Genomic DNA, 24,752 nt, shown 5'->3' with positions numbered 1-24,752 from the left:
CAAACAGAATTGATACCGTTGTTTCTGGTGAAGCCAGGAGAGGGATAGCTGAAAGAACACCTCTCCTCATGGAAAGGCAACACTAGCATCAACTTTCAAACCCACAAAATCTATTTCACCATCTGGAGTAGGGGCACAATCTCAGAATTCCCTAATTGTATTAATGAAAGCCTCATGACACTACACCAGTAGCTCAGGCTTAATGTCTTCAGCATTGATTTCCCAACCCTTGACATGGATGAAGATGTTAAGACAAAGTTGTATTTTACTTTAATGAAGACTTCACTGCTATCCCAAAAAAGGAAAAGATCATCCTTGTGGGGAAATTTAATGTCAGGCTTGGACTCCGATGTCTGGAGAAGAATCATTGGGGAAAGTGCTAAGGGAAAAGTCAGTGCAAATAGCGTACTCCAGCTGGCAAAGTATGCTTAGCATGAACTGATTATAACACTTTCTTCCACCTGAAATGCAAATACAAAATGACATGGAAGTATTCAGATCAATGCATTGGAAGCTTAAGAATCCTGTCACTGTTCAAGTTGAAGATCAATGTCTCAGCTCTAAAGCACACTGCCTAAAGAGAAGTATTCAAAAAGCAGCTCACAACCAATCCCAAAAATGTTCATTCATCCATCTCAATGCCAGAACAGAGGGATCAAATAAAGTCTGTTCTAGACACTGTGTCCAGGCCATTGTATTCAAGCATCATTGTCACAAGGACTGGCTTGATTAAAAATGATAGACGTAGGACAGATGTCAGTGGTAGTTTCTTTACTCAGAGTGTAGTAGGGGCATGGAACTCACTGCCTGCAACAGTAGTAGACTCGCCAACCTTAAGGGCATTTAAATGGTCATTGGGTAGGCATATGGACGAGAATGGAATAGTGTAGGTTAGATGGGCTTCAGATTGATTTCACAGGTCAGCACAACATCGAGGACCAAAGGGCCTGTACTGCAATGTAATGTTCTATGTTCTATGACACAGAAAAGTATCATCTCCTGGAACAAAACAAGCAGCAGTTTTGCCTGGTATTCAGATATGACAAACCTATAACGTAAGGCACAGGCTGTGTATAATATAATTAAATTTTACAAAGGACATTTTGAAAGTAAAACAGAAAATGCCAGAGTTGAGTGGGTCAGATATTAATGTGTCTAATGTGCTAACAATGTTTTCTGTTTCAACCTCAACAGGAGTACATTTTCTTTTTTATCACACATAACTCACAACATCCAACCTATTAAAGAAAGATGGCACCAGTAAATTCAAAGTATAATGCTGACTTTTTCTGTGAACCAACACAATGGCAATTCTCAGTACTTACAGCATTGAATTTGGGCAGCAGTGTGTAAAGGAAATGGAGGGGAACTCAGATGTAGCATAAACTATTATTTTGTGTTATTGCAGGCAAAATTATAAATCATTAATAAAATTGAAGGTAAAAAGTCAGATTTAATGCAAAACACTTTTTATTGAATATCACCTAGGTAATATTCTAAAGTATATATTCAACATTAATAAATTAATGCACTGTAATATGATTAGATTAGATGCCCCACAGTATGGAAACAGGCCCTTCGGCCCAACAAGTCCACACCGAACCTCTGAAAGGTAACCCACCCAGACCCATTCCCCTATATTCACCCCTGACTAATGCACCTAACACAATGGGCAATTTAGCATGGCCAATTCACCTAACCTGCACACCCTTGGATTGTGGGAGGAAACCGGAACACCACAGGAAACCCACACAGACATGGGGAGAATATGCAAACTCCACACAGACAGTCACCCAAGGCAGGGATCAAACCTGGGTCCCTGGTGCTTTGAGGCAGCAGTGCTAACCACTGAGCCACCATGCCACCCATATGTGCAGCTAAAATAATGAATAAATGAATTTATACACTTATTTATAGAGTGTACGATATTATTTTATTAATAAGTATTTGCAACAGACAATGCAGTTCTACTTTTTTTGATAAACTTTGATATTTCTTGTTTATTCTACCTTGCAACTGAAACCTTGAGCTCCTTCATTCTATCCTGATAAGGTGAGGCTCAAACTGGTGCGCAATTTCAATTATTTCTGTTGTTATAATGGCAACATCTGAAAACATTCACTTAACTTGGATCAGTTTGAGAAAGTAATTTGTTTTATCCAACTTAATGAAGTCAGAATCTACTTTCAGTCAATTTTGATTCACATCATCCACTTGCACCAATGGAGCAAAAAACAAAATTGATCAGACTTGCAATCAGAGTCATACCACTTATACTGTACAGTGCTGTTCCATTTTGTGTTACTCATGTCCTCTGTTAGCATGATTTAATAGCTCTCTTCACAAATGCCTATGAGGAGCAAATAAGCTCTTTTGGGAGCAGGTAAACATATGATATGTTGAGTGGCCTCCTTCCATACTGCAAAATTCTATGATAAGCACAGCAAAGTCTGCATCATACATGAGGGAATTTTGAAAAATTCTACATGCTGATCCTGTTACTATTCACACATTTTTTCAACTATGGATAAATTTTACACATGACCCTTAAATGGAGTGTTTCTTATCAGAGTAGGCATTATAATTGACAATAAAGGGTAGAATAATGTGCAGTACATTCTGCTGATGGTCCCCTGTCTTATTTATAGTGAGTCTTTATGAAATACCATGTAGTTTTTTTAGCTGTGGGGAAAATAATTAGAGTAGGAGGCTGTCATCGTTTGAACATGTTAAGGATACATGGAGATATCATACATGCATTCATATCTTTGGAGGTTAGGAGGAGTATTCAAGAAGCATTACAAGAATGTATACAGCCATTGCATGGAAGGAAGCTTCAAGGAGATAAATCCCCAACAACAATCAAATCATGAAAGAATGAGAATCTAATACTTGTAACAGTTAATTTTCAGTACCTGAAAATATCGCAACTTACCATGTGGTTAAAAGAGTATTTACATGGATATGAACAAGGTTTAATTTCCTGTGGAGAATTTGGTTTGTAATTACTTCACAAGAACAGCAACTTCATCCCACTCAACATATGGTAATGGTGAGCTAGACACAGAGATGCTGTTTTCAAAGAGCTAAGAGTGAGATATCTCAACTCGGAGCAGTCTTTGGATTTTTATATTTGATTATGCATTTGGCCTCGCTGAAGTTGCTGTAACATTTGTGCATAAATAATAGAAAGTGCCATTAGCCTATTATTTTGAGACAAAATTACAATTCCACATCTTAATGGAAATAACTGCATAGTGTCCAGGTAGATAAAACTTTTTGCAGCCTGAAGCATGTAATTGATTATAATGATAAATACCGTGTAACTAAGTGTACTTTGATCATTGTTTGTTTAAATTGCTCATTCCTTGTGGCACATCTTATGCTAGTACTGAACAAAATTACCCTGCTACTAGAGAAACCATAGAGAAGCAATTATTTCTAAGCCTGTTGTCCTACTGCCCATTGTACACCTACTTATTAAAGAAGGAAATAACTATGTTGATATGACTCATGGCTTCAAGGTACATGTAATGTTTCTCTACTTACAGAAGCTAGTCCACCTGATGAAGGAGCTGCACTCTGAAAGCTTGTGGTTTCACATAAATCTATTAGACTAAAACCTGGTTTCATGTGACATCTGACCTCATAGAAGCTAGTTAATGTTTTTAATCATTTATAATATCCACCATTTAAAAAAAATTGTTGCAAGCTTTCAATTTCTACCTACAAATAGAATTTATTCTTAAGCAAGGTATCCCAACAGCCCTCAAATATAATTTATTCATTATTTTGCCGAGTATAATGCTTCTTTCCCTGGAATATTTGTACATTTGTATAATGGGGATTTGTACTGGTAATAAACGTTAGTGAGAAATTATTTGGTCCAGATCAATGGCATTATCCGGGTACCATTTCCAGTGTCTGCCTTAAGACTAATGCAATAAGATAACAAGAAATAGAAATAGCTCATAACATAGAAAAGCAAAATATTTTTTCATGGAAAGACACTGTAGGATATTGCAACGCATAGGGATCTCAGTGTTCTTTTATATAAACCATAAAATTGATTTTCAGCACAAAGGTAATTTGGAAGGCAAAGTAAATGTTGGCCTTTGTTGTGTGGAATTGAAGTATAAAAGTATGGATGATTCACTTCAACTGCACTGGGTGTTAATGAGATCAAACCACTTCATATAGCTTTGGTCTCCTTTATTTAAGGACCGATGCACCTCTTAGAAGCAGTTCAAAGATGGCGCACTGGGTGGATTTGATTGAAGAATAAGATTTAACTTTCTCTGGAGAGTCAAGTTATGCTGCTTTTAAATTATCTTATAAAGAAACATTGAGCAAGTTCAGTCTATCTTCCTCTTTAAAGTTTACAAGAATGAGAACGTAATTTATAAAAACATGTCAGGTTCTGTAGGAGATTGGCAGGTCAGAGGATGCTTCCCTTTGTGGGAAATCTAAAACTAGAAGGAACACTTTCAGAACAAGGGATCTTAAATCTAATATGGAGAAAAGCTGGAATTTTCTTTTCCGTGGGGACCATCGTCTTTTGAAATCTCTGTCCGAGTGAATAATGGAGATCTTGAATATATTTAAGACTGAAATAGACAGGTTTATGAATGATATGAAAGTCAGAATTATTGAGGAAAAGGGTGAAAGAGGTGTTGAGGTCGTGTTCTGATCAGCCATGATCATGGTAAATGGCTGCCTTAACGGGCTGTATGGCATAAGTCTGGCCTATTTCTTCCTTTCTTGCATTTATTACTGTGCTATACTCTTCTATATTCTATGTTCAAAGCAGTTTTGAAAAGATCATTAAATTTTTTTATGATTGCTACATGTGAAAGGTAAACAAAAGTTAGCACAAGCTCAAAGATGTTGTGCTTTTGTAAGAAGTGTTGATTGGTTTTACTTTATAACTCATATGTAACTTAGTGTTCCTGAAGTCAAATTAGAATGTTGGTCTGTTGCTATGTTGCCACTAATTATTTAATACAAATATGTAGCTATTAATAACTGGCAAATACTATTTTAAAGCTGGTCTATCACTTTGACATGGAATACTAATTCAAAACTGTATGCTGAATTTTGACAACAAGGAGCTAAGTGTCAAATTTGGGGATTTTTATGGAGATTTTCTTTCCAATAGATCTCAAAAGTTATTGCCTTCAGTTCTCTGCTGACACCCAGTGATTGAATTTGGATGAAAACCCTGATTGATGCGGACAAAGAGTGGAGCTGGAAGAAGCACAGCAGGTCAGGCAGCATCAGAGGAGGAGAAGAGTCGAAATTTCAGGTCAGAACCTTTCATCAGGATGGCTGACCAGATCTCTGATTGATTTCTGCGCATTTCCCTCACAAACTTATTGCTATACGCTGGACTGGTTCCCCTGGACCTGCAGGGCTGATTATGCTCTAATCCCGACACTGTAATGATGATGGAGCCCTGACTCTGGTCACCCTGAGCAGACAACTTCGCCCCAACGTCATCACCTACACCACGCGTTCCGCCACTTCCACCCTCTTTGTTGCAGCCGCCACAGCCACTTCCACCCTCATCGACATCACCGATGCCACGCATTCTGCCACATCTTTCCACGTAGCAGCTACTGTCGCAACCACATCAGCCCCCATTGATGCCACTCACCTGGACACTGCTGACAGAATTGTCTACGAACCCCCCCTACCCTACCCCACTGTGGATCCCACAGTCATCACCACCAGCCCTTCCCCGATGCCCAAGATGAGTGTCATTGTGTAAATGAAATTACCCCTGGTGCATCCACTACAACGCCCACTCCAATTACAGACTCCACTCCCACTCCCACTCCCAGCTCCAGTCCTATACCAGGTTCCAGGTTGCAGGTTCCCATCTCTGCTGTGTTTTCACCATCCCCCCATCCTCCCCCTCACTGAGGATGAACAGTCAGTCCTCACCAAAGGTCTTACCTTCATCTCCCTCCATTCCCAGATCAACGAATGTAACACTCGTTATGACATTGAACACTTCTTCTGGCACCTCTGCGTCCGGGCCTATCTTTTCCACCAAAACTCCCGCCCATCCTTTGAGAACCCCTTCTCCTGCCTCCAACACACCCCATCCACCTGGACACCCTGTGCTGGTCTGTTACTTGCCCTCGATCTCTTTATTTCCAATTGCCACAGGGAGATTGACCGCCTCAACTTGTCCACCACCCTCCCCCCACCCCCACCCACTCCAACCTCTCACCCTCCTAATGCGCAGCTCTCCACTCCCTCCGCTCCAACCCCAACCTATCATCAAATCAGCAGACAAGTGGTAGTTCTGGGCACTGACCTCTACACCACTGAAGCCGGGTGCCAACTCGTCGAAACCTCCTCCTACTGCCCCCTCTACCATGACCTCACTTCCCATCACCAAACCATCATTTCCCAGACCATCCACAACCTCGTCACCTCAGGGGATTTCCCAACCACAGCTTCCAGCTTCATAGTTCTTTAACCCACACTGCCCGGTTCTACCTCCCACCAAGATCCACAAGCCTGACTACCCCGGCTAACCCATCATCTCATCCTGCTCCTGCCCCACCAAACTCATCTCCACACACCTTGATACTGTCCTATCCCCCACCCCCACCCCCCTCCCCCCGGTCCAGGAACTCCCTATATGCTGTCGGAACACCATCCACACCCTCCACCTCCTCCAAGACTTTTGTTTCCCTGGTCCCCAAAACCTCATCTTCACCACAGACATCCAGTCTCTCCATTTGTCATGATGAGGGCCTCCAAGCCCTCTGTTTCTTTTTCTCCCGACGACCCCATCAGTACGCTTCTACTGATACTCTCATTTGTCCTGCTGAACTGGTCCTCACCTCAATTTCTCCTTTGAATCCTCCCACTTCCTCCAGACGAAAGGGATAGCCGTGGGCACCAACATGGATCCACGCTATGCCTGTCTGTTTCTTGGTTATGTGGAACAGTCCATCTTCCGCAGTTACACCAGCACCTTTACCCACCTTTTCCTCTGCTACATTGATGACTGCATCAGCACCACCTCATGCTCCCACGAGGAGGTTGAACAGTTCATCAACTTCACCAACACATTCCACCCCAACCATCAGTTCACCTAGACCATCTCAGACACCTCCCTTCCCTTCCTGGACTTCTCCTTCTCACCAACAATGACCGACTCAAACCTGACATCTTCCACAAACCCACTGACTCCCTTAGCTACCTGGACTACACCTCCTCCCACCTTGCCTCCTGTCAAAATGCTATTCCTTGTTCCCAATTCCTCTATCTCTGCCACATGTGTTCCCAGGAGGACCAGTTCCACCACAGAACACCAGATGACCTTCATCCTTAAAGACTGCAATTCTCCCTTCCACGTGGTTGATGATGCCCTCCAGTGCATCTCATCCACTTCCCACATCTCTGCCCTTGAACCCCACCCATCCAACTGCAACAAGGACAGAACCCCCATCCCGGTCCTCACCTTCCACCCCACCAACCTCCATATACATCCCGTCATCTTCCACCATTTCCACCACCTACAAACGGACCCCACCACCAGAGATATATTTCCCTCGCCACCCCTATCTTCTTTCTGTAAAGACCATTCCCTCCTTGACTCCCTCGTCAGGTCCACGCCCCCTACCAACCCACCCTCCCCTACCAGCACCTTCCCCTGTCACCATAGGAATGCAAAGTCTGCACCAACACCTTCTCCCTCACCTCCATCCAAGGTCCTAAAAAAGCTTTCCACATCCATCAAAGTTTTAGCTGCATTTCTACACATGTCATTTACTGTAACCGTTGCTCCTGATGTGGTCTCCTCTACATTGGGGAGACAGGATGCCTACTTGCAGAGCGCTTCCCTGGGACACCCGCACCAACCAACCCCACCATCCTGTAGCCGAATACTTCAACTCTCCTTCCCACTCTGCCAAGGATATGCAGATCCTGGACCTCCTCTATCGTACTTCCTAACTACCTGTTGCCTGGAGGAGGAACGTCTCATCTTCCGCCTCAGTACCTTCCGACTCAACAGCACCAATGTGGGTTTCACCAGTTTCCTCAATTCCCCTCCCCCCACTTTCTCCCAGTTCTAACCTTCCAATGCAGCACTGCCCTCACGACCTGTCCTACCTCTCCATCTTCCTTCCCACCTATCCACTCCATCCTCCTCTGTGATCTATCATCATTACCCCTACCCCTATCCAGCTATTGCACTCTCAACAACCTTCCCCCCAGTGCCACCCCATCCCATTTATCTCTCAATCCCCTTGGCTCACAGCCTCTTTATTGATGAAGGGCTTTTGCCCGAAATGTCGATTCTCCTGCTCTTCGGATGCTGTGTGACCTGCTGTGCTTTTCCAGCACCACACTCTTGACTCTAATCTCCAGCATCTGCAGTCATCACTTTCACCTAGACAACTGACTATGTCAAAACCCCTGGACTGAGATTGACCATTGCTCTTGATTGATTGCTGTGGGACCTCTTTATTGATGACAGTTCCCCTTGACTTGAATAAAGCTGCTCTCAAACCTTGAGACATGGCCATTTGCTTGAAGCCCATGCAATGGGCTTGCTGCAGCAGCTGCTGGCTTCTGTTTGGTGAGTGTGGCATAGCACAGTGCCAAAAAACTCCATGTCCACCCATTTACTGATGGCTGCTGATAACCATCACAGGTTGCCTGGCCTTATGTCCAAGGGATGGCAGAATACTGTGAAGTCACAAGTTCTGAATATAGAGTTGAGGTTAAAAGTAGATCAGCGATCATCTCAAGGAATGATAGAGCAGACCCAAAGTACCCAGAGGCCAACACTTGTTTCTGGGTTGTATGTTCCTGTCAGGAATTGGCACTATCATGTTTATCTCCACTAATATAAGGGTAAACCACACATAAATGAGGGTGGCACGGTGGCACAGTGGTTAGCACTGTTGCCTCACAGCGCCAGAGACCTGGGTTCAATTCCCGCCTCAGGCGACTGACTGTGTGGAGTTTGTACATTCTCCCCGTGTCTGCGTGGGTTTCCTCCGGGTGCTCCGGTTTCCTCCCACAGTCCAAAAATGTGCAGGTCAGGTGAATTGGCCATGCTAAATTGCCCGTAGTGTTAGGTAAGGGGTAGATGTTGGGGTATGGGTGGGTTGCGCTTCGGCGGGTCGGTGTGGACTTGTTGGGCCGAAGGGCCTGTTTCCACACTGTAAATAATCTAATCTAATCTAATCTAATCATTCGAAGATGTGGAGCATGCAAATAAGTATCCTACCACTTACGAGCGAGAATCTAGTCTCACCATGAAAAATCTGGGGTGCGAATTCTAATTTTCAACGTTGCCATACTTTCTCAATTGACTTACCATTGCCAACAGCTTTCAGGAGCTTGGAAGATTTTAATCTCCATTATTCTCCTTAAAGTCATTCTGCCAAAAGGATCAAATCTGCAGTTATCAGAACCCTCAAATAACAGACTTAAAGAGTCACTGGAGGAAATGGATCATTTAACAAACAATGACTATTTTGATCTTGATCTTAACCGACATTTGATCTGGATATCAGAAACTCATTCCAATCATCAGAAGCTCAGCAAGCTATCCCTGAGGGCAGTGGATTCTTTCAGGATATGTTTGGATTTATGTTACGGTTACTATGAAATCAGTGAACCAAGCTATTCCGCTCCTGGAGAAATACATTGATGTAAATACATGAGAAAGAGGAAAACAAGTGGAAATGCAAATCATCGATCATATATGTACATCATGTTTGACTGTTAGAGAAATTCTGTATTATATGCTGACATTACAAAAGTACAACTTGGAAGATAGAACATAGCCACACTTTCTCCACAGTGGTTCAACAGCTTCAAATACAAATCATCTCATATTAAGCCACATTCAGATGAAACTGGCTTGCTTCCAGGGTTACACATTTACTGTAGAATCACAGGACATAAAATTAGAGCCAGACCATTTAAGGAGTGAAATTAAGAAGCACTCATAACTCATTCTCTGGTTAAACTTTGGAAAACACGAGCAAGTACTATATTCTATGTGAACTGTGGGCATTATTTTCCTGCATGTAATCAAAATCCGAAAGCCAATGACCCAAGCCCCAGATGCTGCTGGTCATATCATGGGGGATAATAAATGAATCCCTTTACTGTCTATCATGTGCTATCAATGTTTGTCCACCAAGAAAGAGGGAGCCTAGTTGGCAAAATAGCACTTATGATTTATTTATCAATAGCTTGAACTCAGCACAGTAGCTGCTTATATCACACCTTGGTTTCTTCACCCCTCAGGCACACTGCCTGTATTCCTGATGAAGGGCTTTTGCCCGAAATGCGATTTTCCTGCTCATCGGATGCTGCCTGAACTGCTATGCTTTTCCAGCGCCACTCTAATCCAGAATCTGGTTTCCAGCATCTGCAGTCATTGTTTTTACCTATATTACACCTTGGACATGGGATATTGTGTAGCTCTAAGGATGGATGGACTCCATGTCTAAAATGTTGCAGTTGTTGTGACAGAGACACTCACACACATCGATGGTGGTGAAAAGATGACATATATTTACAACTGAGAAAACTTATTCACAGTGATGTGACATCAATGCCAAGTATGTGTCCTTACAACGTTGTCTTCTTTCTTTGCCTCCCACTATGGCTTAGTGCAATCCCAAGTTCTGCAGCTGGGTGGAGGCCGACAGAGGAGCATGTGGACCTTGGAGATTTGGGTGGCCCTAGAGGCATTTTGTCTTGAGGATTCAGACATGCTGAATGTGTCCTGACCTGAGGCAGTTTTTCCCTCCTCAGCTTAACTTCCCATAGGCTGAGGGGAGCAAGCTGGAAATGGAAGGCCCAGTCAACTCTGGAGTGTCGAGAGAGGAGACTGCTTGGGGAACTGTTTGGTTTTTCCTCTGTCTGGGTGCCTAATGACAGCACCCTGTCTCCTTGTGAGGAAAAGGCACCTAGAGTTAGTTCAGGATTCCTCATTCCCCTGATGTCTTGCCATTGGTGCTGAGTACTCATGGCTGGAAGTTGCAGTTCAGGCCTGTGCATATATCCACCAGAACTCTAACACTGCTGAACCTGGTTCACCATGGCAACACATGCATGAAGATACCTGGATGTATGAGTGCCTGTGACAGCAAAGTCCCAATAATGTTGTTGCAGTCCTGGTTTATGTTTGATTGCCCAGCTCCTTGATGAACCTGATTACTGCTCCTGTGGCTGACCATACCATGACTCAGGCCCCAATTACAGACAGCCACGGGGTCCTCTCTTGCCTGGGACTGAGCAAGTGCCAAATCTCTGGAAGTCCTTCTGGCTGCAGGGGCCTGGGGCATTTTTTCCTCAACTATCTGCAGAGACATAGCAATGAAGTGCTCACCAGCAGGTACTTCTGGCTCTAATCTAGATAAAATACCCACTGAGGAGGCAGTGTCTGAGCTGATATGGGCATTGTCAATATTTCATCTCAGACATTAGAGGTGGAGGAAGAGATAATGTCATGCAGGGCCACCATCTTGATGGCAATTACCATGGATCTGCACTGGTGCCTGCAGGAGACAAAAGCAACAATGTCATTACCAGGTGTAAAAGTTGTGGCGTGTTAACTTTAAACACGCAATGGGGTAATGTGAGTGTTGCACAAGAATGAACTTTTCTTCTATTTTGTTTGTGAGGTCAGAGAGGTCTCTGCATCCTCACAGGAATGGTCCTGGTCTTTTCTGACCAGAGTCAACATCCTCTCCTCATTGTGGGGTAGGAAGACTAATATCCACATCCCATCACCCATCCTGGGTCGTTCAGCCCTATTCTGGGCGGTTTGCTCCTCAAATGAGAGAACGGGAGGGATTAAGTGAGATAGAAGTGAATGGCACAGCTGTTAGTGGTTGGGCAGGTTGGGAAAAAGATGGTGAGATATCCCAGGTAAGTGAGTAGGCTGGACAGAAGCAATATAGAGTTGGAAGAGATTGGGGTAGGTGAGAGCGAGTGACGGAAGATGTTGTGTACGACAGAGGGAAGGGCAAAAGCATGAGTTGTGGTGGGATGGATGCAATGGCAGAGATGCAGTGAGTGTGAGGTAGCATAGAAAAATGGTGGCACTTATGTGGTGGAATGGAGAAGGTCATTGAGCTTCCTCCTGCATGGCTGAGTGCTCCTTTAAGTCATGAAGACTGTGTTGATCCAGGTGGCAACCTCAGAGCAGGCTGGCAAGGTCTGCTGTCATAGAGTCAGCGAGTCCATACTGGTCCATGCCAAACAAAATATCCATCAACGCTAACCCCATTTACCGGCACTTGGCCCATATCCTTCTAATTATTTCCTATCCATGTACTGGTCCAAATGCCTTTTGAATGTTGTTAATTTACCACCTTAACCACTTCCACTTGCAGCTCCTTCCATATGTGTACCATCCTCTGCAGAAAAAAGGTTGCCCCTCAGGTTCCCTTTTATTCTTTCCCCTCGAACCTTAAACTGATGCCCTCAAGTCCTTGATTCCCCAACTTTGGGAAAAAGACTGTGTGGATTCACCCTATCCATGCCTTTCATGATCTTAAAAACCTCTGTAAGGTCACCCCTCAGTATCCTATGCTCTAAAGAAAAAAAAAGTCCTAGCTTGTCCAATCTCTCCCTATAACTCCGACCTTTGAGGTCAGGCAACATCCTAGTAAATTCTTTTGTGGTCTTCTTTGTCAGGTCGAAGACATAAGAACATTCTTCCTCTGTAATATCTCATCCATCAGGACCTCCAGGTTTTCCTCTTATATCCAGGGAGAATGTCTACAAATGTGCAATGCACCTTTAGATTACCAGCTCTTGACCTGATGCACAATGATCTTTTAAATATGGCACCGGTTGCAGGGATGTCAGTACATCCTAGGTGTGGTGAGTACTTACATTGGAAAATTGGCCAAGTGTCAGTCAAGAGGGGTGGTCTAAGGGTGAGGTAGGTCACTAATGAGGGAGGTGTGGGAAGGTAGCATGAGAAAACTTCATCACCATGGGGAAACTCTAAGGATCTCAACAAAAATGACAATTTATCTAAACATAGGTGAGATTCAGCTCTGTTACCAGACACCCATATTTCCTTGCACCTTGCATTATTTTGCAGCAATGTACACTTCTGTGCATTTTCTTCTTGCTACAAGTATTTTGCAAGGTTTGGTTTCTCACTTGCATCTGATTTCAAAGCAGTGTAACAGCATGACACTGAGTTATAGAGTTCGGCTCTTACAGCATTGAACTTCAGTCATAAGCATGCCAGTGCTGGCAAAATATCTTAATGATCAACACAACAACTGTAAAGTAAACTGAAAATTGATCCAGTGGACTATCAATGTGTGTTTCAATTTAAAACGTTTAACAAAGCCAACATAAGGAAGTGATATAGTCTTAATAGATTTATAGATTTATGCTGTTAATAGATTTATGCAGGACTTACTTTTGCATTGATTCTATTGGTGTAATTTTAATTCCAGCCTCAATATTGAAAGTTTGGAATTATTTTGTGCACCAAATCCACTGGAATTGAACTCCTGGATCTAATTTAAACCCCACTGACTGACTTCATAGCTTGATGTCCAAAGGAAGCTGCTCTCCAAGACTAGACAGTTGGCAGGATTGGCATCTGAGGCCTCCCACATCAATCTCATAATTGGCACTGAGCCCTAGCCTGCGGAAGTGAAAAAGAAATGCTACATCTTTTGGGTAAGTGTCTTTTTTGCCTGTTGAGTTAGGTAGTGTAAAATCCTTTTGTAAAATCGAGATGTGCATCTCAGGTGCTGTAACCTGCAGAGTCATGATCTAAACACTGGAAAGTGGGTTTCAACAGGTACAAACATAGCAAATGTTCTGTAATTTTATGACAATTGGTAACTGTCATCTTCTGGTGCCTCCATGACAGTTTAATGGCTGGATTTTACATCTCTTAAAGTTGTCTCCAACATACTTGTGATTGCATTACACTATTGAAAAACAACATTTCCTCCTTATCTGAAACCTCCTCCAGTCCAAAATCTGTTTCTCCCTTTCTGATTTCTTCTGCGTTCCTAATTTTAATCGAAACGTCAATTGGCCGAATTTCAGATTATTCGAACAAGATCTCAAGGTCCCGTAAAAGCGTTATCCATTATCCGAACAATCAGTTATCTGAACAACCAGTTATCTGAACAAAATATTCCCTGCACTTTTCTTTTGGAAGAACGAGGTTGCTCTGCAGTTAGACATGACTTCAGCTGGCAAGGTTCAAAACACTGGAACCAGAACAGAGAGGTGAAAGCCGATAATATTTTCACTCAACTGCTCATCCAGAATCCTGGTGATGTTCTGGGAACTCAGATTAAAATCCCACAAACACTGAATTTGAATTCAATCAAAATCTGGAAATAAGGTCATGACCATGAAATCATTGTTAATTGTTGGGAAAACCCATCTAATTCTCTCATATCCTTTAGAGAAGGGAACTGCCATGCTTATCCTGATGGTTACATGTGACTCCAGGTGCATACAATTTGGTTTACTCTTAACTTGTTTCTGATTAATTATGGATAGGCAATAAATGCTGGCCTAGCCATTACCATCTAAATCCCATGAATGGACAAAAGCTCCTGAGCTAAACCTTTCCAATGCTCTTTCATTTTTCTCACATTTAAGATGGTCTTTAAGGTCCATTTCTTTCAGCAAGTGATCGGTCACTACATAGATATCTCCTTTCATGCTGCAGTAAAATATGTTTTACTTTATTACAGGCACTATGTTAATATAGTGTTGTCTGCCACACTTAAAATTGACTATTTATTAAATCTAATACTGTGTTGCATTAGAATTATAAAACAAAAATAATCACTTCAGAATAACTGCCTTTCATCTACAGAAATCTTTGCTTGACCCAAAAATGTCCAGATCAGTGAAGTTTTACTGTATGATGAAGTATTAGTCAAAGAATTAAGCACAACACTGATGTATCTTCCAAGCATTCATTAAGGTCACGAAGTTCAAAATTATTTAGTTTTAATTCAATCAGAAGATAAACAGAATCAGGAATCAAACCTCTTAATTATTTAGTTTTCTATTCAATGATTATAACTTAGTGAGCTGGATATGATTTTATCCTTGAATATTTCCCAAGAAATTGAGGAAAAGGACTTCAATATGACTTAAGTTATCTCTGACTAAAATATGTGAAAAAATAAGACTTGCATCACACAACACCCAATGAAATATTGTTTGAAGTGTAGTCTCGGTTGTAATATAAGATTTACAGCAGCCAATTTGCACATAGATCATCACTACAATTAGCTTTACTGTCATTGGTTGTTTAGTCAGGGCTTAGCAGAAGAACGCTCTCAGTCTTCCTTAAAGTAATGGCATGGAATTTTTTTTTGTCCAGCTAGGAGGGCAGATACATATCTGTGAGTATTATCGCATCTGAAAGATAACCTATCTGGCAGTTGAGCATTCCATCATTACTTATCAGATTTCACAGCCAGTTATCTCAAGTTGGACTTGAACCAATGCTGTTCACATCTCAGAAGAAAAAGTGTTACCAATTGAAATATGATTGGCATCCTATAGGCTAAAAACCATGGTATCACATTGTTAGTCCCTAACCAGTTCCCACAGCATGCTCTTGCTAACGTTCACGAATCCACTTTCGGAGCATGGAACAAAATACCATCTGTCGGCTTTAAACCAGGGGCCTGCTGATAAAATCAGTAATTGTGATTTGTTAGCTTTGACAGTCTCACTCATGGCCTGAGGTGAGCTTCTCGCTGGGTATTTTGTAAAGATGTTAATCCAAGAAATGAAGAGGGCCGTTGCATATTTAGAGAAATGTTAATCCATCACCAGGGTACAGTCAATCCTTGAGCACGGGGGAGACATGTTGATACATGCTTAGCTGTGTTTGCAGCTACACCCTTCAAGGTAATGTCAAGTGACTGAAGGTTTACATGATAAATTAATAATAATGAACTTGTTAAGGCAACAGAACTAAAATAGTCACATGTTAATTCAATCACATGTTAATTCAATTAAACAAACTTCTTCATCAGTATCTAGACAGGAATTTCCAAAAATGGAGTTTTATTGTATGCAATAAATAAGACATATGAATTAGCAACCATCAGTTGCCAAGTGCTTACTTGCGATGCAAGTTGTTGAGGTAACAAACTGGAAACAAACTGAGTGCTTGCTAAATCACTGAAACCACTTTTTCTTCTGTTCAACAGTGAATTTAACTGACTACCATGTAGTCAGATTAGATCTGGAGTGGCTCAATACCTTCTCAAAGACAAAGACAATCAGGGCTGGGTAATAAATGATGGCCCAGCCAAAGATGCACACATTCCATGTGGAAATGTGCAAAAAACAATCATCTTAATCCAGAATGAAACTGGCAAAGTGATCTGTTGTCTTGAGTAAAATGGCATCTCTTTCTGTCTACTTAAATTTCAATCTTCAGAGATACTGAACCTTTTAAACCAAATGCGTGAATGTACCATCAGTAATCATGAATATTAGTGAAAACTCCACATACAACAGCAGCAGATGAAGGGTGTAGAATTTACATCAGCAGCACTGCGGGCAGAATTCTTACTCTCCTGGGGAAGCGTTTCAGCATAGTCAGGGCAGTGCGCCATTTTGAGAAGGTGTTTTACACAAATATCCTCTGCAGTGATAAAGCAACTGATATCATGACATTTCAGAGAATTAACAGCTAATATGATGCCAGGTTCTAAATTTGGACCAATGAAAAGGATATCACCATCAAAGATCAAGTATTCAGGTGCATGAGGTGCCCTGTTGCAACATATTTACCCAGTTTGAAATTGTCACAAGTTTGAAGAATCTTTACTACTATATTATATCAAGAAGTACTGTACGTGGTGTGACTTTGGAGGTGGTGAGTTCCTGGATTTAGCAAGGAAGGATATTCACAGTGAGAGCAGAACATTTATCCCCAGAAGAGCTCCATCTGGTAAACGGGTTACAGTAGCACCTCTGTATCTGTTTAAACACAAGGAGATGGAGCAAGAGCAGAAAGAGGGAAAGTTCTGCATGATGCCTTCTGCCAGCTTGGATTGTGACTCCTTCACGATTCTTGGTGTGGATTGGGAATGGTCCAGGAGCCCAGGTAAGATGTCCAATGTAGCAATGTGTATTCCTACCAAACTCTCCCTTTGTTTTTCCACAGGGGTCCTCACTGAGTGCCCTGCATCAAAACAAAGCAACAACATTGTCTTCCACTTAACTGAGAAATGGGCACTTTTTAGTGTCACATAAGTGACCTTGGCCACTTATATGAGGACACTAGACATTTAATGGCAGTGCTTAGAGTCAGCAGCTGGGAATTGATCTTGATGATCATTTGAGGATTGTTCATGAGGACCTCCTGGTGCCCTGGTGAACTATGTCATTGCTCCTTTTCTCTACCGCTGCCACTTAAGCCATCATTACCATATCTCTCTGCTTTAATGCTTCATTTTCTTGCTTAAGATTCCAGCGGTAATATTCAGCAGCAAGGCTATTGAATTAATTGCAGCTTCTCTTTAAGAGAGACAATATCTTTCAGAACAGAGGAGTGACTGCACCACATGCTATCAGTAGAATAGGGTTTGATTCTCTACAAAGTTCAGAAAAAGGTTGATTTGCAACAGATGCATGGCCCTACATGACCACCAAGTAAATGAAACTCCAGCACAAGCCTCTATGAGTTTCTTTCCCCATTAGAACTAGTGGAGGCAGCTTACAAATCATGAAACATGCACCTGCATAAAGGTGCAAAATTATTTTCAGCCTCAAATGTTTCATGAGTTCAAAAGCAAATGAGAACTTCTAGATAAGCTTGCATGCAGACATGAAAGAATTCTAATTTTACAGTCCAGTACGACACAAAAACCTAATAATTACTATGGGTGCTGTTACTAATAGCACAAAGCGTTCCTTTCTGTACTGATCACATCCCATTTAAAATGTACAAGTTAATACTTGCCTTAACAATAAATAAAAGAATTGGACATAAAGTTCAGTGCATTCAACCAATCATATTATCAACAGAGGAACAGATTCTAACTCCATCCATGTAACATTGCTTTATAACCCTAGCTAGCAAAATGTACTGATTTAAGGATTAAATTTATTTAATAGTTGTTGGGCAATAGATTCACTCATTAATCACACTTTGTGTGAAGGAGTGTTTCTCCCTTTCTCTCTGAATGTCTTTGTTCTGATTGAGATTGAAGTTATATCCCATTCTTCCTGACTCTCCCACAAGAATAAGTTTCTCCTCTTCTTTCTTACCAGCTTCTTTCAAAATTCTAATAACTTGAATCAAATCTCAGTTTAACTTCCTACATTTGATGTTTTCTCTTCTCATGTTCTTACTCTTGGAGCCCTCGCAATATTCTGTAATACCTTTGTAATACTCCTTCCTATATAAACATATACTTGCAGGGTAAAATGACTGGAATTGTACAAGTGCTCCAGGGCTTTTTATTTTAATGCCTGCAAAACATTTTCTCTTACATATTCTTGCACTCTATGAAGGCTAAGATTCTATTAGTTTTTAAATTTATTTGTGCTCGATCCCTATATTTAGTCACAATGTCAATTGTTCCTAGGTTGTTACCATTTAAATATTACTTGGACCTACCCATTTTGGTCCAAAATGGATGACTTCATATTTAGCTGCATTGAAATGGAGTTATGCCCAATCATTTAGGCCTGGATTTTAGGCTGATGGCTGCTCTGTAGCACAAATGAAGGTTGTGCATGGGGACCCTGCGAAATCCTAATCATAGCAGACTCCAAGTAATTGCCTAGGAAAATGTAGATCCTGATGGGCTACCCCCTTATGCCCAAAACCTTCTGAATATATCACTTAAATTTTTAAAAATTCTGAAGGCTCCACTGTAGTGAAGTAGAATCATTAAATTCCTACATGAGGGAGACGCTATTCAGTCCATTGAGTCTGCATTGACCTCCAAATAGGATCCCACCAAACCCAATTCCCTACCTGTATAACCCTGCATTTCTATGGCTAGCCCAGCTAACCTACACACCTTTGGACTGTGGGAGAAAACTGGAACACCTGGAGGAAAGCCATGTGGAAACAGGGAAAATGTGCAAACTTTGCAAAGTCGTCCGAGGCTAGAATTGGGTCCCTGGTGCTTTGAGGCAGCAGTGCTAACCACTGAGCCACTGTGCCAAGTAACTAAGCAATTCAAGAAATGTTAGTCTATTAAGTATCCAGTCTAACTCCTGAATAACTACTTAACTGAGCTACAGCTTAGTCCTCAAATCCTCAATACACTTCTCACAGATCTTTACATCCCTTAGATGCTAACCCCTCTCCCCCAGGACACAGCACCAACTGTTCACTACTGCACCCCATCAATTGGACTTGATAACTTCCACCACTCAACTGACCCTAAACACTTTATCACTTGCGTTGCTCCATTCTTACCTGGCCCCTGACCTATCTAGCACCCTACTCCCTTCCCTCACACTTACTGAATGTACTTGTCATTTCAAAGCAGCTGACAAAGTGGTGTCTGTGATGCTGAACCTTTAAATTACAGAATATGGAACCTGATTACTGAGAAAAAGGAGGCAACATCTGCCTTTCCCTCGACTGTTCTACAAAAGACTTGTCTGAATGGAAGTACAACTCCGCATTTCTGAATGAGCTTTGATCAAACCTCCTGTCAGAAATGTGGGGCTCTCTCTTTGCAACAACAAGGACTGAAATGGCAATCTGTGCAAGATTGCAACTCCTCAGAAAATCTAGCTCTAAATCGCTTGTAAAGTTGAGGCTCCAGTTTACGATACCTGCTATTTTATCAAACATTCCATCAATGATCAACTTTGATGTGATGTGGCCTAACACTTTGAGTTAAAAGGTAATGAAAGTTGACGTCCCAGCACAGATCATTATGAGACACAAATAATCACTTTTGTCCACTTAAGTTCATAATCACTTACCCTACCTTCTCATTTTCTATTAGCTCACAAATCTTATAACTAGGTCAATAATCTAACTTCAATTCCATAAGCACAGCACTGATAAGATTCCTCCACACACTACCTCAGTTACTTCTTCAATATTTCAATTCTGTTAGTTATATTTGTGTTACTCTTTTGGAGATTGTTTACAGTACAATATGGCAGTGGGTAAAATAGCCATACCTCATCAATCCAGAGAAGTTCTGCAACTTCTACACTCAAGCATCTTATTGACAATTAAATAATTTTAGTGTTTTTCATCTATGACCTGCTTCGAAACCCAACTCTGTAACTGCAGGGATTACTCTGGAGAATGTAAAAACTTCCTCTGATCCAAATGTTGAAGGACAATGAATCTTTACAATGAAAGAGTAGTGAGCTTTCTTGAATCAGAATAACAAACCTGAGTGCCGGAAGCCTGCTAAGAAAAGGACCATCAAATTACTGGTTAGGATCATTGCTAAAGATAACTCAACCTAATGACAACTTATTTTGTTTGACTTGAGACACTTTTTAAAATAAATCACCATAAAGTGCAAAGGCGGAAACTGCAAATCAGAGATTCAGCAAAGGAAAAAAAACCTTAAATAGGAGGGAAATTGTATACTAATAACTGTTACTTCAATTAGATTTCATACTAGTTTAACACAATTGCTTCCTTCAAATAACTGAAGGTGACTGATCAGACAACATCACTAGTAACAGATGAATTAGAACTTTAAAAGTCTGCTTTACCTTTACCTGATAAAAATTGCTCAGCAACTGATATCACTTTTGTATTCATCAGCTAAAAGCAGAAATTCATTTTTCATATTCTGCTGTGCAATTACTTATTGTTAGTCTGAAAGCAATCTGCATTTATCAATCACACGTTTTCCAAATACAACATCTGCTGTGTTGTTTGCAGTTCTATAACATATATCTCAGCTTTGTTATTGTTCTTACCTGAGGGCAAGAAGTATGGTTATGGTCAAGTTCAAGTTCAACACGGCATCAATGACATAAAGACACAGATCTCAGCAACAGATTCATTTGCATTGAGCTTTACAATTGCCACTGATTCTCAGGCTGCTTAATGTGGTAGGATGGTGCCACGCTGCTATGAACTAGCAGAGGCATGAACATGCACCAACGGAAAGGCAAATCCTTGCTGGCTGGAGTTCAGTCAGCTAGGGAGCACTGGCAGCTTCCACGAGCTGTTGCACATTGGAATGTGCAAAGGAAATGAAAAGGCCAATCAGAAGCTGTTTATATTCAGGCAAGGAATTCTACAGCTGTATATGTGCACAGGAAATACTTGAAGCTTAATCTGTTCATCTAATCCTCCCCTATATGTCGGAATCATTGAAGTCAAATCGAATAATAAATATTCAGTTAATAGCTTTCTTTTTTGTAAAAACAACAGACATACCAAAATTACCACAGAATGAATAACAGTATTTTGTAAAAAAATCCAACTGAAATGATGTAATAATATACGCTTACGTGTTTATATTTAAAGGATGAACAAGTGTAATTATAGCATTGTAACAATTCAATCAGAAAATGAACTTTGCCTAAATCATTCAGCAACAGGAAATTTAGTATCCTGTTGCTGAGTGTAGTGGGTAAGATGTAGCTCAAGTCGCATGCTGAACACTGTTATATCAATATCAAAATTAATTTAAATTCACTTTTTAATTATGCCCTATAATAGCAACATACAAGCTTTCCAATTCAGAGCAGGAACAGCCATTCTGCCATTCAAACCTGTCCTCCCCATTCACTAAGATCATGATTGATCCAACTGTGACCTCAATGCTACATTCCTACTTATTTCTGATAACATTTGGCTTCCTTATTAGTCAATATGTATCTATCTCTGCCTTAAAAGTATTTAATGATCCTGCCTCCTCCACTCTTCACAAAATGCCAAAGATTCACAAGCTTCAGAGAAAAAAACGTCTTCACCCTTGGGGGACATCTAATTTTCTAATGGTGTTCCACAGCTCTTGGCTCTCACAAGAGAATAAAATCCTTTCAATATTGACCCTGCCAATTTCCTCCAAGATCTTAGCTGCTTCAATAAGATCATGTTTCATTATTCTAAGCTACAATGGATACAGGTCCAGCATGTCCAAACCTTCTTTATAGAGGTAAACCCCTGACATTTCAGTCCAGTTTATAAATTATTAATTTAAATTAATGTGATATGGTGGAAAAAAATATCAGTTAGAAATTTAAAATCTCACTTTGCAATTTATACCAACTTAAAGGTAATTTAGTAAGTTCAGAGTGATGCTGGCATTCATCGCAAGTTTTAAGAAGATTTGTAGCTCAGGTTGAGGTTCTTGATGTAGGTTTGCTCGCTGAGCTGGAAGGTTCATTTCCAGATGTTTCGTCACCCTACTAGGTAACATCTTCAGTGGACCTCCAGGCGAAGCACTGCTGATAATTCCTGCTTTCTATTTATATGTTTGGGTTTCTTTGGGTTGGTGATGTCATTTCCTGTGGCAGAGTCAGTTCCGGTTCTTTTTCTCAGGGGGTGGTATATAGGGTCTAACTCGATGTGTTTGTTGATAGGGTTCCGGTCGAAATGCCATGCTTCTAGGAATTCTTGTGCGTGTCCCTGCTTGGCTTGTCCCAGGATGGATGTCTTGTCCCAGACGAAGTGGTGTCCTTCCTTAACTATGTAATATTCATCAAATTCTAGACAGATGCACATGGTAATACTGATGAAATTTAGCAAGGGAAATGAAGAGTAATGTATGGTAATTATAACATAAGAAATAGGAGGAGCAGAAGGCCATTCAGCCTTTCAAGCCTACCTCATTATTTGATCTGCCCCAGGCCTCCACTCCTCTTTTGTTCCAGTTTATCATAATCCTCACTCTTCAGTATTTTAAAAATCTATCTGCCTCGTCTTTACATACTTTCAGTGATCTCATCACCACAACTCTCCAGGAACAGAAATCAGGTATTCATTGCTGTCTAGAAGAAATTCCTTCACATCTCGGTTTTAACCAAGTAGCCCACTATTCTGTAACTATGCCCCTAGATCACGATTCACTCACCCCTCATAACCCAACTGCAGAAACTTGTTGCTAGTTCTACCAAAGGTCAGAAGTCACACAATACCAGGTGATAGTCTAAAAGTCTACAAACTGGTGTCATGTGACATCCGACCTTGTTCACCCCAGCTGCAAATGTGTTGCTGGAAAAGCGCAGCAGGTCAGGCAGCATCCAAGGAGCAAGATAATCGACGTTTCGGGCATGAGCCCTTTTTCAGGAATGAGGAAAGTGTGCCCAGCAGGCTAAGATAAAAGGTAGGGAGGAGGGACTTGGGGGAGGGGTGTTGGAAATGCGATAGGTGGAAGGAGGTTAACGTGAGGGTGATAGGCCGGAGTAGGGGTGGGGGTGGAGAGGTCAGGAAGAAGATTGCAAGTTAGGAAGGTGGTGCTGAGTTCGAGGGTTGGGACTGAGACAAGGTGGGGGGAGGGGAAATGATGAAACTGGAGAAATCTGAGCTCATCCCTTGTGGTTGGAGGGTTCCTAGGCGGAAGATGAGGCGCTCTTCCTCCAACCATTGTGTTGCTATGGTCTGGCGATGGAGGAGTCCAAGGACCTGCATGTCCTTGGTGGAGTGGGAGGGGAAGTTGAAGTGTTGAGCCACGGGGTGGTTGGGTTGGTTGGTCTGGGTGTCCCAGAGGTGTTCTCTGAAATGTTCCGCAAGTAGGTGGCCTGTCTCCCCAATATAAAGGAGGCCACATCGGGTGCAGCAGATGCAATAAATGATGTGTGTGGAGGTGCAGGTGAATTTGTGGTGGATATGGAAGGATCCATTGGGGCCTTGGAGGAAAGTAAGGGGGGAGGTGTGGGCGTAAGATTTACATTTCTTGCGGTTACAGGGGAAGGTGCCAGGAGTGGAGGTTGGGTTGGTGGGGAGTGTGGACCTGACGAGGGAGTCACGGAGGGTGTGGTCTTTTCGGAATGCTGAAAAGGGAGGGGAGGGAAATATATCCCTGGTGGTGGCGGAGGCCCGTTTGGAGGTGGTGGAAATGACGATGGATGATACGGTGTATATGGAAGTTGGTGGGGTGGTAGGTGAGGACCAGTGGGGTTCTGTCCTTGTGGCGATTGGAGGGGCGGGGCTCAAGGACGGAGGAGATGGAAGTGGAGGAGATGCGGTGGAGAGCATCGTCGATCATGTCTGGGGGGAAATTGCGGTCTTTGAAGAAGGAGGCCATCTGGGTGGTACGGTATTGGAACTGGTCTTCCTGGGAGCAGATGCGGCGGAGGCGAAGGAATTGGGAATATGGGATGGCGTTTTTACAGGGGACAGGGTGGGAGGAGGTGTAGTCTAGGTAGCTGTGGGAGTCGGTCGGTTTATAGTAAATGTTGGTGTTGATTCGGTCACCCGAGATAGAAGTGCAGAGGTCTAGGAAGGGGAGGGAGGAGTCTGAGACGGTCCAGGTAAATTTGAGGTTGGGGTGGAAGATGTTGGTAAAGTGGATGAACTGAAGAAGGGCTCATGCCCGAAACATCGAATATCCTGCTCCTTGGATGCGGCCTGACCTGCTGCGCTCTTCCAGCAACATAGTTTCAGCTCTGATCTCCAGCATCTGCAGTCCTCACTTTCTCTTCCTTGTTCACCCCAGTCCAACACTAGCGCCTCCGCATCCTAGTTCTACCAAAATTGAAAACAACATCTGCTCTATTAACTATATTATGACTGCTACATGTTTCTTTGCTCCCTTTCACCTGAATGA

Source organism: Chiloscyllium punctatum, chromosome 3 (assembly GCF_047496795.1).
Source record: "Chiloscyllium punctatum isolate Juve2018m chromosome 3, sChiPun1.3, whole genome shotgun sequence".
Taxonomy (NCBI): Eukaryota; Metazoa; Chordata; class Chondrichthyes; order Orectolobiformes; family Hemiscylliidae; genus Chiloscyllium; species Chiloscyllium punctatum.
The sequence above is the reverse complement of the archived record's forward strand: the minus strand, read 5'-3'. Positions refer to the sequence as shown.